This window comes from Cryptomeria japonica, unplaced genomic scaffold (assembly GCF_030272615.1).
Source record: "Cryptomeria japonica unplaced genomic scaffold, Sugi_1.0 HiC_scaffold_104, whole genome shotgun sequence".
In the NCBI taxonomy this organism is placed as follows: Eukaryota; Viridiplantae; Streptophyta; class Pinopsida; order Cupressales; family Cupressaceae; genus Cryptomeria; species Cryptomeria japonica.
Window position 1 is genome coordinate 320,001 of NW_026728926.1, and position 10,969 is coordinate 330,969.

Here is a 10,969-nt window from a genome sequence, read left to right on the forward strand (position 1 = left end):
CGGGGTGGGCACCTTGGCTGGGTTTGCCCAGGGTGCGCTCCGAAGCGGGGTTACTGGAGCGCCCCCTCTTTTTTTGTCAGAGCGTTTGGTGGGGTTTCTCGCATTGGCTCTTCCCAGGCCCGGTTGTTGGGTGCGCTCCCACCCTGGCGCGCGCGAAGTTGGAAGTTGGGTTAATTGCCCGGGCGCGCACCTTCGCCAGGGTGGGCACCTTGGTGCGCACACCTTGGCTGGGCTGCGCACCAGGGCGGGCTCAAGATGGCACCAGCATTCCCTTTTTCTCACTATCTTTCAAAACGGAAATTTTAAAATCTCGTTTTTTTTTTGCCTTTTATGGAAATTAGTGAAGGCATCGCATCAAAGGTGCGCACCTCGCTGCCCACCTTGGTGTGCTCCGAGGTGCCCACCACGGTGCGCAACGCCGGTGCGAACCCGGGAGCGCCCCGATGTGTGCTCCAAGGTGCGGCGTGCACGAAGTCGGACCCCGGTTTGCCCCGGGTGCGCACCTCGCGTGCACCTTGGTGCGCACACCTTGGCTGGGTTGCGCGGCCTGGTGGGCACCATGGTGCGCACCAAGGAGCGCTCCGAAGTGTGCTCCAAGGTGCGGCGTGCACGAAGTCGGAGCCCGGTTTGCCCCGGGTACGCACCTCGCGTGCACCTTCGCCGGGGTGGGCACCTCGGCTGGGTTGCGCGCCCTGGTGCGCACCAAGGAGCGCTCCGAAGTGTGCTCCAAGGTGCGGCGTGCACGAAGTCGGAGCCCGGTTTGCCCCGGGTGCGCACCTTCGCCGCGGTGCGCACCATGGCGTGCACGAAGTCGGAGCCCGGTTTGCCCCGGGTGCGCACCTCGCGTGCACCTTCGGCGGGGTTGCGCGCCCTGGTGCGCACCAAGGAGCGCTCCGAAGTGTGCTCCAAGGTGCGGCGTGCACGAAGTCGGAGCCCGGTTTGCCCCGGGTGCGCACCTCGCGTGCACCTTCGCCAGGGTGGGCACCTCGGTGCGCACACCTTCTCAATGTTTTCTTGCCTTTTCTGGAAATTGGTGAAGGCAGCGCATCAAAGGTGCGCACCTCGGTGTGCTCCGAGGTGCGAACCCGAGAGCGCTCCGAGGTGCCCACGAAGTCGAAAGTCGGGTTAATTGCATTGTTTTCCCCGGGTGCGCTCCGAGGTGCGCAACATCGGCGCGCACCAAGGAGGGCTCCGAAGTGTGCTCCAAGGTGCGCACGATGGCGTGCACCTCTGGTGCGCACGATTCGGAGCTCGGTTTGACCGGGGTGCGCACACCTTGGCTGGGTTGCGCACCTTTTGTGCGCTCCAAGGTGCGCACGAAGTCGGAGCTCGGTTTGCCCCGGGTGCGCACCTTCGCCAGGGTGCGCACCTTGATGCGCACGCCTTGGCTGGGCTGCGCACCTTGGTGGGCGCCATGGTGCGCACCTTTCGTGCGCTCCAAGGTGCGCACGAAGTCGGAGCTCGGTTTGCCCCGGGTGCGCACCTTGGTGGGCGCCATGGTGCACTCCGAGGTGCCCAAGATTGGTGCGCACCAAGGAGCGCTCCGAAGTGCGCTCCAAGGTGCGCGCGAAGTCGAAAGTTGGGTTAATTGTCCGGTTTGCCTCGGGTGCGCACCTTGCGTGCACCTTCGCCAGGGTGGGCACCTTGGTGCGCACACCTTGGCTGGGCTGCGCACACCTTGGCACCCGCGTTTCCTTCATTTTAAATTTTTTTTTTTTACAATCTCTCAAGTGGGAAATTCTATAATCTCAACTTTTTTTGCCTTTTCAGGAAACTTTTGAATGGAGCGCATCATTGGTGCGCTCCGAAGTGTGCTCCAAAGCTCTCTCCAGCTGCGTGCACCTGCCCCGGCCGCGCACCCGGCCCCGCCCAGCTTCGCTCACCTGTCCCGGGCGTCTGGTGCGGAACCTTAGAGTAAGAAACATCACCGTGCACCTTGGCCAACGTGCGCGACTCGACCGAGCGCGCACTGGCCGAGGTGCACACCGATTTCACCTGGGTGCGCGCGCAGCACCTCGGGCGCACCGGGGTGCGCGCACAACGCCCGGGTTGCACCGTGGCCTGTGTGCTCGGGGCGCCTCGGGTGCGCGCTCGGTGTCGCCCCCCGCGCGCGCGGTAGTGCGGGCAGCGCACCCCGGCCCGGCCCGGCCCCGACGAGAACGCAAACGGGCAAAAGGTTTATTCAAATAGCATTGCGACGCCCGGCGAAAAACTAAAAAAGGGTGCAACACCGGGACTTCCCGGGAGGTCACCCATCCCAGTACTACTCCGGCCCAAGCGCGCTTAACTGCGGAGTTCTGATGGGATCCGGTGCACTAACGCTGGTATGATCGCACCCGTTATGAGCTTGTCGCAGTGTGTACTTAGCAAACCGCGACCCACGTGCGAATCCACCCCGGCCACCCACCCCCGTCGAGGTGCACACCCTCCCTCGCGAAGTGCGCCCCGTTCGCCAAGTGTGAGCCCTGCCCGGGTGCGCGCACCTTGCTAGGGCGTCGGGTGTGCACCCGGCCCGGCCTACGTGCGTGCACCTGGAGGGGGCGTCGTGTGCGTGCAGTGTCCCGTCTGCAACGCGGTGCCCACACACCACCTCGGGCGCAACGACCTGCGCTCACATGTGGGCCGAGTGCACCTTGGTGCATGTTCGGGGCGCCTCGGGTGCACGCTCGATCTTGCCCCGGTGCACCAAGGCGCTCGGTTTGCCCCGGGTGCGCACTTGGTGCAAGGTGGGCACCCAAAATAGGGATCAAGCACCAAAACACAAGTTTCGGGATGCAAAATGGGACCCAAGGACCACAAATGCGTTCCAAGACCCATGATGGGTCCACGAGAACAAAAATGTGTTCCGAGACTTAATAAACAAATATTGGGTTTTAGGAGAAGAAACATGCTCTGATGCCCAAAACGAGAATCGACCCCGAAAAGGCCACAGGCCAAAAGTGGGATGCGAGACAAAAAAAAATGGGACCCGAGGACCAAAATTGGGTTCCCAGGTCGAAGACAGGGCAACCGGACAAGAAACGACCTCTAAGGCTCGAAATGAGTCCCGACGACTAAAACTTGACAAGAAGCACCCATCAGGCACCCAACTCGACACCCATGGGATGCCGACCCACCCGGGCTTCCACCTAGCACACCTTGGCACCCACCCACCCTCGCACCCAACCTCGCACCCAACTTAGCACCTTTGAACCCACATTGGCACTCACCCTGACCCTGGCACCTTGGAACCCACATTGGCACTCACCTTGACCCTGGCACCCACCTTTGCACTCACCTTGGGACCCACCCTGGCTCCCACCTCGGCACCCACCCAGACACCCACCTTGGTTCCTTGGCACCCACCTTGGATCCTTGGCACCCACCCCGACACCCACCTTGGCACGCAACTTGGCTACTTGCCACCCACCTTGGCTCCTTGACGCCCACCCCGACAACCACCCCGTGACCTACCCTGGCTAGGGTTGGTGCACACCCACCCTGGTGCCCACCTTGGCACCCACCCTATGACCCACCTTGGCACGCACCTTAGTACCCACCCCGTTACCCACCCTAGGACCCACCCCGTGACCCACCTTGGCCAGGGTGGGTGCCTTGGTGCGCACAACTTGCCTGGGCTGCACACCAGGGCGGGCTCAAGATGGCACCCGCGTTCCGTTTTTTTCACTATCTTTCAAAACGGAAATTTTAAAATCTCATTTTTTTCTTTTTTTTGCCTTTTCTGGAAATTAGTGAAGGCAGCGCATCAAAGGTGCGCAATGCTGGTGCGAACCCGGGAGCGCTCCGATGTGTGCTCCAAGGTGCGGCGTGCACGAAGTCCGAGCCCGGTTTGCCCCGGGTGCGCACCTCGCGTGCACCTTCGCCGGGGTGAGCACCTTGGCTGGGTTGCGCGCCCTGGTGCGTACCAAGGAGCGCTCTGAAGTGTGCTCCAAGGTGCGGCGTGCACGAAGTCGGAGCCCGGTTTGCCCCGGGTGTGCACCTCGGGTGCGCACCTCGCGTGCACCTTCGCTGCGGTGGGCACCTTGGCTGGGTTGCGCGCCTTGGTGGGCACCATGCAGTGCACGAAGTCGGAGCCCGGTTTGCCCCGGGCGCGCACCTCCGCCAGGGTGGGCACCTTGGTGCGCACAACTTGCCTGGGCTGCGCATCAGGAAGGGCTCAAGATGGCACCCGCGTTCCGTTTTTTTCACTATCTTTCAGAACGGAAATTTTAAAATATCGTTTTTTTTTGCCTTTTCTGGAAATTAGTGAAGGCAGCGCATCAAAGGTGCGCAACGCTGGTGCGAACCTGGGAGCGCTCCGATGTGTGCTCCAAGGTGCGGCGTGCACGAAGTCGGAGCCCGGTTTGCCTCGGGTGCGCCCTGGTGGGCACCATGGTGCGCACCAAGGAGCGCTCCGAAGTGTGCTCCAAGGTGCGGCCTGCACGAAGTCGGAGCCCGGTTTGCCCCGGGTGTGCACCTCGGGTGGGCACCTTGGTGCGCATGCCTTGCCTGGGCTGCGCACCAGGGCGGGCTCAAGATGGCACCCGCGTTCCTTTTTTTTCACTATCTTTCAAAACGGAAATTTTAAAATCTCATTTTTTTTTGCCTTTTTCTGGAAATTAGTGAAGGCAGCGCATCAAAGGTGCGCACCTCGCTGCCCACCACGGTGCGCAACGCCGGTGGGCACCCGGGAGTGCTTCGAAGTGTGCTCCAAGGTGCTGCGTGCACGTTGTCGGAGCCCGGTTTGCCCCGGGTGCGCACCTCGCGTGCACCTTCGTCGGGGTGGGCACCTTGGCTTGGTTTGCCCCGGCTGCGCTCCGAAGCGGGGTTATTGGAGCGCCGCCTCTTTTTTTGTCGGAGCGTTTGGTGGGGTTTCTCGCATTGGCTCTTCCGAGGCCCGGTTGCCACCCTGGCGCGCACGAAGTCGGAAGTAGGGTTAATTGCCCGGGTGCGCACCTTTGCCAGGGTGGCACCTTACCTGGGCTGCGCACCAGGGCGGGCTCAAGATGGCACGCGCGTTCCGTTTTTTTCACTATCTTTCAAAACGGAAATTTTAAAATCTCCTTTTTTTTTTGCCTTTTCTGGAAATTAGTGAAGGCAGCGCATCAAAGGTGCGCACCTCGCTGCCCACCTTGGTGTGCTCTGAGGTGCGCACCCGGGAGCGCTACGAAGTGTGCTCCAAGGTGCGGCGTGCACGTTGTCGGAGCCCGGTTTGCCCCGGGTGCGCACCTCGCCTGCACCTTGGCCGGGGTGGGCACCTTGGCTGGGTTTGCCCAGGGTGCGCTCCGAAGCGGGGTTACTGGAGCGCCCCCTCTTTTTTTGTCAGAGAGTTTGGTGGGGTTTCTCGCATTGGCTCTTCCCAGGCCCGGTTGTTGGGTGCGCTCCCACCCTGGCGCGCGCGAAGTTGGAAGTTGGGTTAATTGCCCGGGCGCGCACCTTCGCCAGGGTGGGCACCTTGGTGCGCAAACCTTGGCTGGGCTGCGCACCAGGGCGGGCTCAAGATGGCACCAGCATTCCCTTTTTCTCACTATCTTTCAAAACGGAAATTTTAAAATCTCGTTTTTTTTTTGCCTTTTATGGAAATTAGTGAAGGCATCGCATCAAAGGTGCGCACCTCGCTGCCCACCTTGGTGTGCTCCGAGGTGCCCACCACGGTGCGCAACGCCGGTGCGAACCCGGGAGCGCCCCGATGTGTGCTCCAAGGTGCGGCGTGCACGAAGTCGGACCCCGGTTTGCCCCGGGTGCGCACCTCGCGTGCACCTTGGTGCGCACACCTTGGCTGGGTTGCGCGGCCTGGTGGGCACCATGGTGCGCACCAAGGAGCGCTCCGAAGTGTGCTCCAAGGTGCGGCGTGCACGAAGTCGGAGCCCGGTTTGCCCCGGGTGCGCACCTTCGCCGCGGTGGGCACCATGGCGTGCACGAAGTCGGAGCCCGGTTTGCCCCGGGTGCGCACCTCGCGTGCACCTTCGCCGGGGTGGGCACCTCGGCTGGGTTGCGCGCCCTGGTGCGCACCAAGGAGCGCTCTGAAGTGTGCTCCAAGGTGCGGCGTGCACGAAGTCGGAGCCCGGTTTGCCCCGGGTGTGCACCTCGCGTGCACCTTCGCTGCGGTGGGCACCTTGGCTGGGTTGCGCGCCTTGGTGGGCACCATGCAGTGCACGAAGTCGGAGCCCGGTTTGCCCCGGGCGCGCACCTCCGCCAGGGTGGGCACCTTGGTGCGCACAACTTGCCTGGGCTGCGCACCAGGAAGGGCTCAAGATGGCACCCGCGTTCCGTTTTTTTCACTATCTTTCAGAACGGAAATTTTAAAATATCGTTTTTTTTTGCCTTTTCTGGAAATTAGTGAAGGCAGCGCATCAAAGGTGCGCAACGCTGGTGCGAACCTGGGAGCGCTCCGATGTGTGCTCCAAGGTGCGGCGTGCACGAAGTCGGACCCCGGTTTGCCCCGGGTGCGCACCTCGCGTGCACCTTGGTGCGCACACCTTGGCTGGGTTGCGCGCCCTGGTGGGCACCATGGTGCGCACCAAGGAGCGCTCCGAAGTGTGCTCCAAGGTGCGGCGTGCACGAAGTCGGAGCCCGGTTTGCCCCGGGTGCGCACCTCGCGTGCACCTTCGCCGCGGTGGGCACCATGGCGTGCACGAAGTCGGAGCCCGGTTTGCCCCGGGTGCGCACCTCGCGTGCACCTTCGCCGGGGTGGGCACCTTAGTGTGCAGACCTTGGCTGGGTTGCGCGCCCTGGTGGGCACCATGGTGCGCACCAAGGAGCGCTCCGAAGTGTGCTCCAAGGTGCGGCCTGCACGAAGTCGGAGCCCGGTTTGCCCCGGGTGTGCACCTCGGGTGGGCACCTTGGTGCGCATGCCTTGCCTGGGCTGCGCACCAGGGCGGGCTCAAGATGGCACCCGCGTTCCTTTTTTTTCACTATCTTTCAAAACGGAAATTTTAAAATCTCATTTTTTTTTGCCTTTTTCTGGAAATTAGTGAAGGCAGCGCATCAAAGGTGCGCACCTCGCTGCCCACCACGGTGCGCAACGCCGGTGGGCACCCGGGAGTGCTTCGAAGTGTGCTCCAAGGTGCTGCGTGCACGTTGTCGGAGCCCGGTTTGCCCCGGGTGCGCACCTCGCGTGCACCTTCGTCGGGGTGGGCACCTTGGCTGGGTTTGCCCCGGCTGCGCTCCGAAGCGGGGTTATTGGAGCGCCGCCTCTTTTTTTGTCGGAGCGTTTGGTGGGGTTTCTCGCATTGGCTCTTCCGAGGCCCGGTTGCCACCCTGGCGCGCACGAAGTCGGAAGTAGGGTTAATTGCCCGGGTGCGCACCTTTGCCAGGGTGGGCACCTTACCTGGGCTGCGCACCAGGGCGGGCTCAAGATGGCACGCGCGTTCCGTTTTTTTCACTATCTTTCAAAACGGAAATTTTAAAATCTCCTTTTTTTTTTGCCTTTTCTGGAAATTAGTGAAGGCAGCGCATCAAAGGTGCGCACCTCGCTGCCCACCTTGGTGTGCTCTGAGGTGCGCACCCGGGAGCGCTACGAAGTGTGCTCCAAGGTGCGGCGTGCACGTTGTCGGAGCCCGGTTTGCCCCGGGTGCGCACCTCGCCTGCACCTTGGCCGGGGTGGGCACCTTGGCTGGGTTTGCCCAGGGTGCGCTCCGAAGCGGGGTTACTGGAGCGCCCCCTCTTTTTTTGTCAGAGCGTTTGGTGGGGTTTCTCGCATTGGCTCTTCCCAGGCCCGGTTGTTGGGTGCGCTCCCACCCTGGCGCGCGCGAAGTTGGAAGTTGGGTTAATTGCCCGGGCGCGCACCTTCGCCAGGGTGGGCACCTTGGTGCGCACACCTTGGCTGGGCTGCGCACCAGGGCGGGCTCAAGATGGCACCAGCATTCCCTTTTTCTCACTATCTTTCAAAACGGAAATTTTAAAATCTCGTTTTTTTTTTGCCTTTTATGGAAATTAGTGAAGGCATCGCATCAAAGGTGCGCACCTCGCTGCCCACCTTGGTGTGCTCTGAGGTGCCCACCACGGTGCGCAACGCCGGTGCGAACCCGGGAGCGCCCCGATGTGTGCTCCAAGGTGCGGCGTGCACGAAGTCGGACCCCGGTTTGCCCCGGGTGCGCACCTCGCGTGCACCTTGGTGCGCACACCTTGGCTGGGTTGCGCGGCCTGGTGGGCACCATGGTGCGCACCAAGGAGCGCTCCGAAGTGTGCTCCAAGGTGCGGCGTGCACGAAGTCGGAGCCCGGTTTGCCCCGGGTACGCACCTCGCGTGCACCTTCGCCGGGGTGGGCACCTCGGCTGGGTTGCGCGCCCTGGTGCGCACCAAGGAGCGCTCCGAAGTGTGCTCCAAGGTGCGGCGTGCACGAAGTCGGAGCCCGGTTTGCCCCGGGTGCGCACCTTCGCCGCGGTGCGCACCATGGCGTGCACGAAGTCGGAGCCCGGTTTGCCCCGGGTGCGCACCTCGCGTGCACCTTCGGCGGGGTTGCGCGCCCTGGTGGGCACCATGGTGCGCACCAAGGAGCGCTCCGAAGTGTGCTCCAAGGTGCGGCGTGCACGAAGTCGGAGCCCGGTTTGCCCCGGGTGCGCACCTCGCGTGCACCTTCGGCGGGGTTGCGCGCCCTGGTGGGCACCATGGTGCGCACCAAGGAGCGCTCCGAAGTGTGCTCCAAGGTGCGGCGTGCACGAAGTCGGAGCCCGGTTTGCCCCGGGTGCGCACCTCGCGTGCACCTTCGCCGCGGTGGGCACCATGGCGTGCACGAAGTCGGAGCCCGGTTTGCCCCGGGTGCGCACCTCGCGTGCACCTTCGCCAGGGTGGGCACCTCGGTGCGCACACCTTCTCAATGTTTTCTTGCCTTTTCTGGAAATTGGTGAAGGCAGCGCATCAAAGGTGCGCACCTCGGTGTGCTCCGAGGTGCGAACCCGAGAGCGCTCCGAGGTGCCCACGAAGTCGAAAGTCGGGTTAATTGCATTGTTTTCCCCGGGTGCGCTCCGAGGTGCGCAACATCGGCGCGCACCAAGGAGGGCTCCGAAGTGTGCTCCAAGGTGCGCACGATGGCGTGCACCTCTGGTGCGCACGATTCGGAGCTCGGTTTGACCGGGGTGCGCACACCTTGGCTGGGTTGCGCACCTTTTGTGCGCTCCAAGGTGCGCACGAAGTCGGAGCTCGGTTTGCCCCGGGTGCGCACCTTCGCCAGGGTGCGCACCTTGATGCGCACGCCTTGGCTGGGCTGCGCACCTTGGTGGGCGCCATGGTGCGCACCTTTCGTGCGCTCCAAGGTGCGCACGAAGTCGGAGCTCGGTTTGCCCCGGGTGCGCACCTTGGTGGGCGCCATGGTGCACTCCGAGGTGCCCAAGATTGGTGCGCACCAAGGAGCGCTCCGAAGTGCGCTCCAAGGTGCGCGCGAAGTCGAAAGTTGGGTTAATTGTCCGGTTTGCCTCGGGTGCGCACCTTGCGTGCACCTTCGCCAGGGTGGGCGCCTTGGTGCGCACACCTTGGCTGGGCTGCGCACACCTTGGCACCCGCGTTTCCTTCATTTTAAATTTTTTTTTTTTACAATCTCTCAAGTGGGAAATTCTATAATCTCAACTTTTTTTGCCTTTTCAGGAAACTTTTGAATGGAGCGCATCATTGGTGCGCTCCGAAGTGTGCTCCAAAGCTCTCTCCAGCTGCGTGCACCTGCCCCGGCCGCGCACCCGGCCCCGCCCAGCTTCGCTCACCTGTCCCGGGCGTCTGGTGCGGAACCTTAGAGTAAGAAACATCACCGTGCACCTTGGCCAACGTGCGCGACTCGACCGAGCGCGCACTGGCCGAGGTGCACACCGATTTCACCTGGGTGCGCGCGCAGCACCTCGGGCGCACCGGGGTGCGCGCACAACGCCCGGGTTGCACCGTGGCCTGTGTGCTCGGGGCGCCTCGGGTGCGCGCTCGGTGTCGCCCCCCGCGCGCGCGGTAGTGCGGGCAGCGCACCCCGGCCCGGCCCGGCCCCGACGAGAACGCAAACGGGCAAAAGGTTTATTCAAATAGCATTGCGACGCCCGGCGAAAAACTAAAAAAGGGTGCAACACCGGGACTTCCCGGGAGGTCACCCATCCCAGTACTACTCCGGCCCAAGCGCGCTTAACTGCGGAGTTCTGATGGGATCCGGTGCACTAACGCTGGTATGATCGCACCCGTTATGAGCTTGTCGCAGTGTGTACTTAGCAAACCGCGACCCACGTGCGAATCCACCCCGGCCACCCACCCCCGTCGAGGTGCACACCCTCCCTCGCGAAGTGCGCCCCGTTCGCCAAGTGTGAGCCCTGCCCGGGTGCGCGCACCTTGCTAGGGCGTCGGGTGTGCACCCGGCCCGGCCTACGTGCGTGCACCTGGAGGGGGCGTCGTGTGCGTGCAGTGTCCCGTCTGCAACGCGGTGCCCACACACCACCTCGGGCGCAACGACCTGCGCTCACATGTGGGCCGAGTGCACCTTGGTGCATGTTCGGGGCGCCTCGGGTGCACGCTCGATCTTGCCCCGGTGCACCAAGGCGCTCGGTTTGCCCCGGGTGCGCACTTGGTGCAAGGTGGGCACCCAAAATAGGGATCAAGCACCAAAACACAAGTTTCGGGATGCAAAATGGGACCCAAGGACCACAAATGCGTTCCAAGACCCATGATGGGTCCACGAGAACAAAAATGTGTTCCGAGACTTAATAAACAAATATTGGGTTTTAGGAGAAGAAACATGCTCTGATGCCCAAAACGAGAATCGACCCCGAAAAGGCCACAGGCCAAAAGTGGGATGCGAGACAAAAAAAAATGGGACCCGAGGACCAAAATTGGGTTCCCAGGTCGAAGACAGGGCAACCGGACAAGAAACGACCTCTAAGGCTCGAAATGAGTCCCGACGACTAAAACTTGACAAGAAGCACCCATCAGGCACCCAACTCGACACCCATGGGATGCCGACCCACCCGGGCTTCCACCTAGCACACCTTGGCACCCACCCACCCTCGCACCCAACCTCGCACCCAAC

At 62.7% G+C, this 10,969-nt stretch overlaps 2 non-coding genes across 2 annotated transcripts; both read right to left on the minus strand.

Annotated features, from left to right (window-relative positions):
* Positions 1-2,219: 2,219 nt before the first annotated feature.
* Positions 2,220-2,338, minus strand: LOC131865172 (5S ribosomal RNA). The gene has a single exon (XR_009363901.1). It is a non-coding gene; the product is annotated as a 5S ribosomal RNA (ribosomal RNA).
* A 7,672-nt stretch (positions 2,339-10,010) lies between these two features.
* Positions 10,011-10,129, minus strand: LOC131865173 (5S ribosomal RNA). Its single transcript, XR_009363902.1, has one exon. It is a non-coding gene; the product is annotated as a 5S ribosomal RNA (ribosomal RNA).
* Positions 10,130-10,969: the final 840 nt, after the last annotated feature.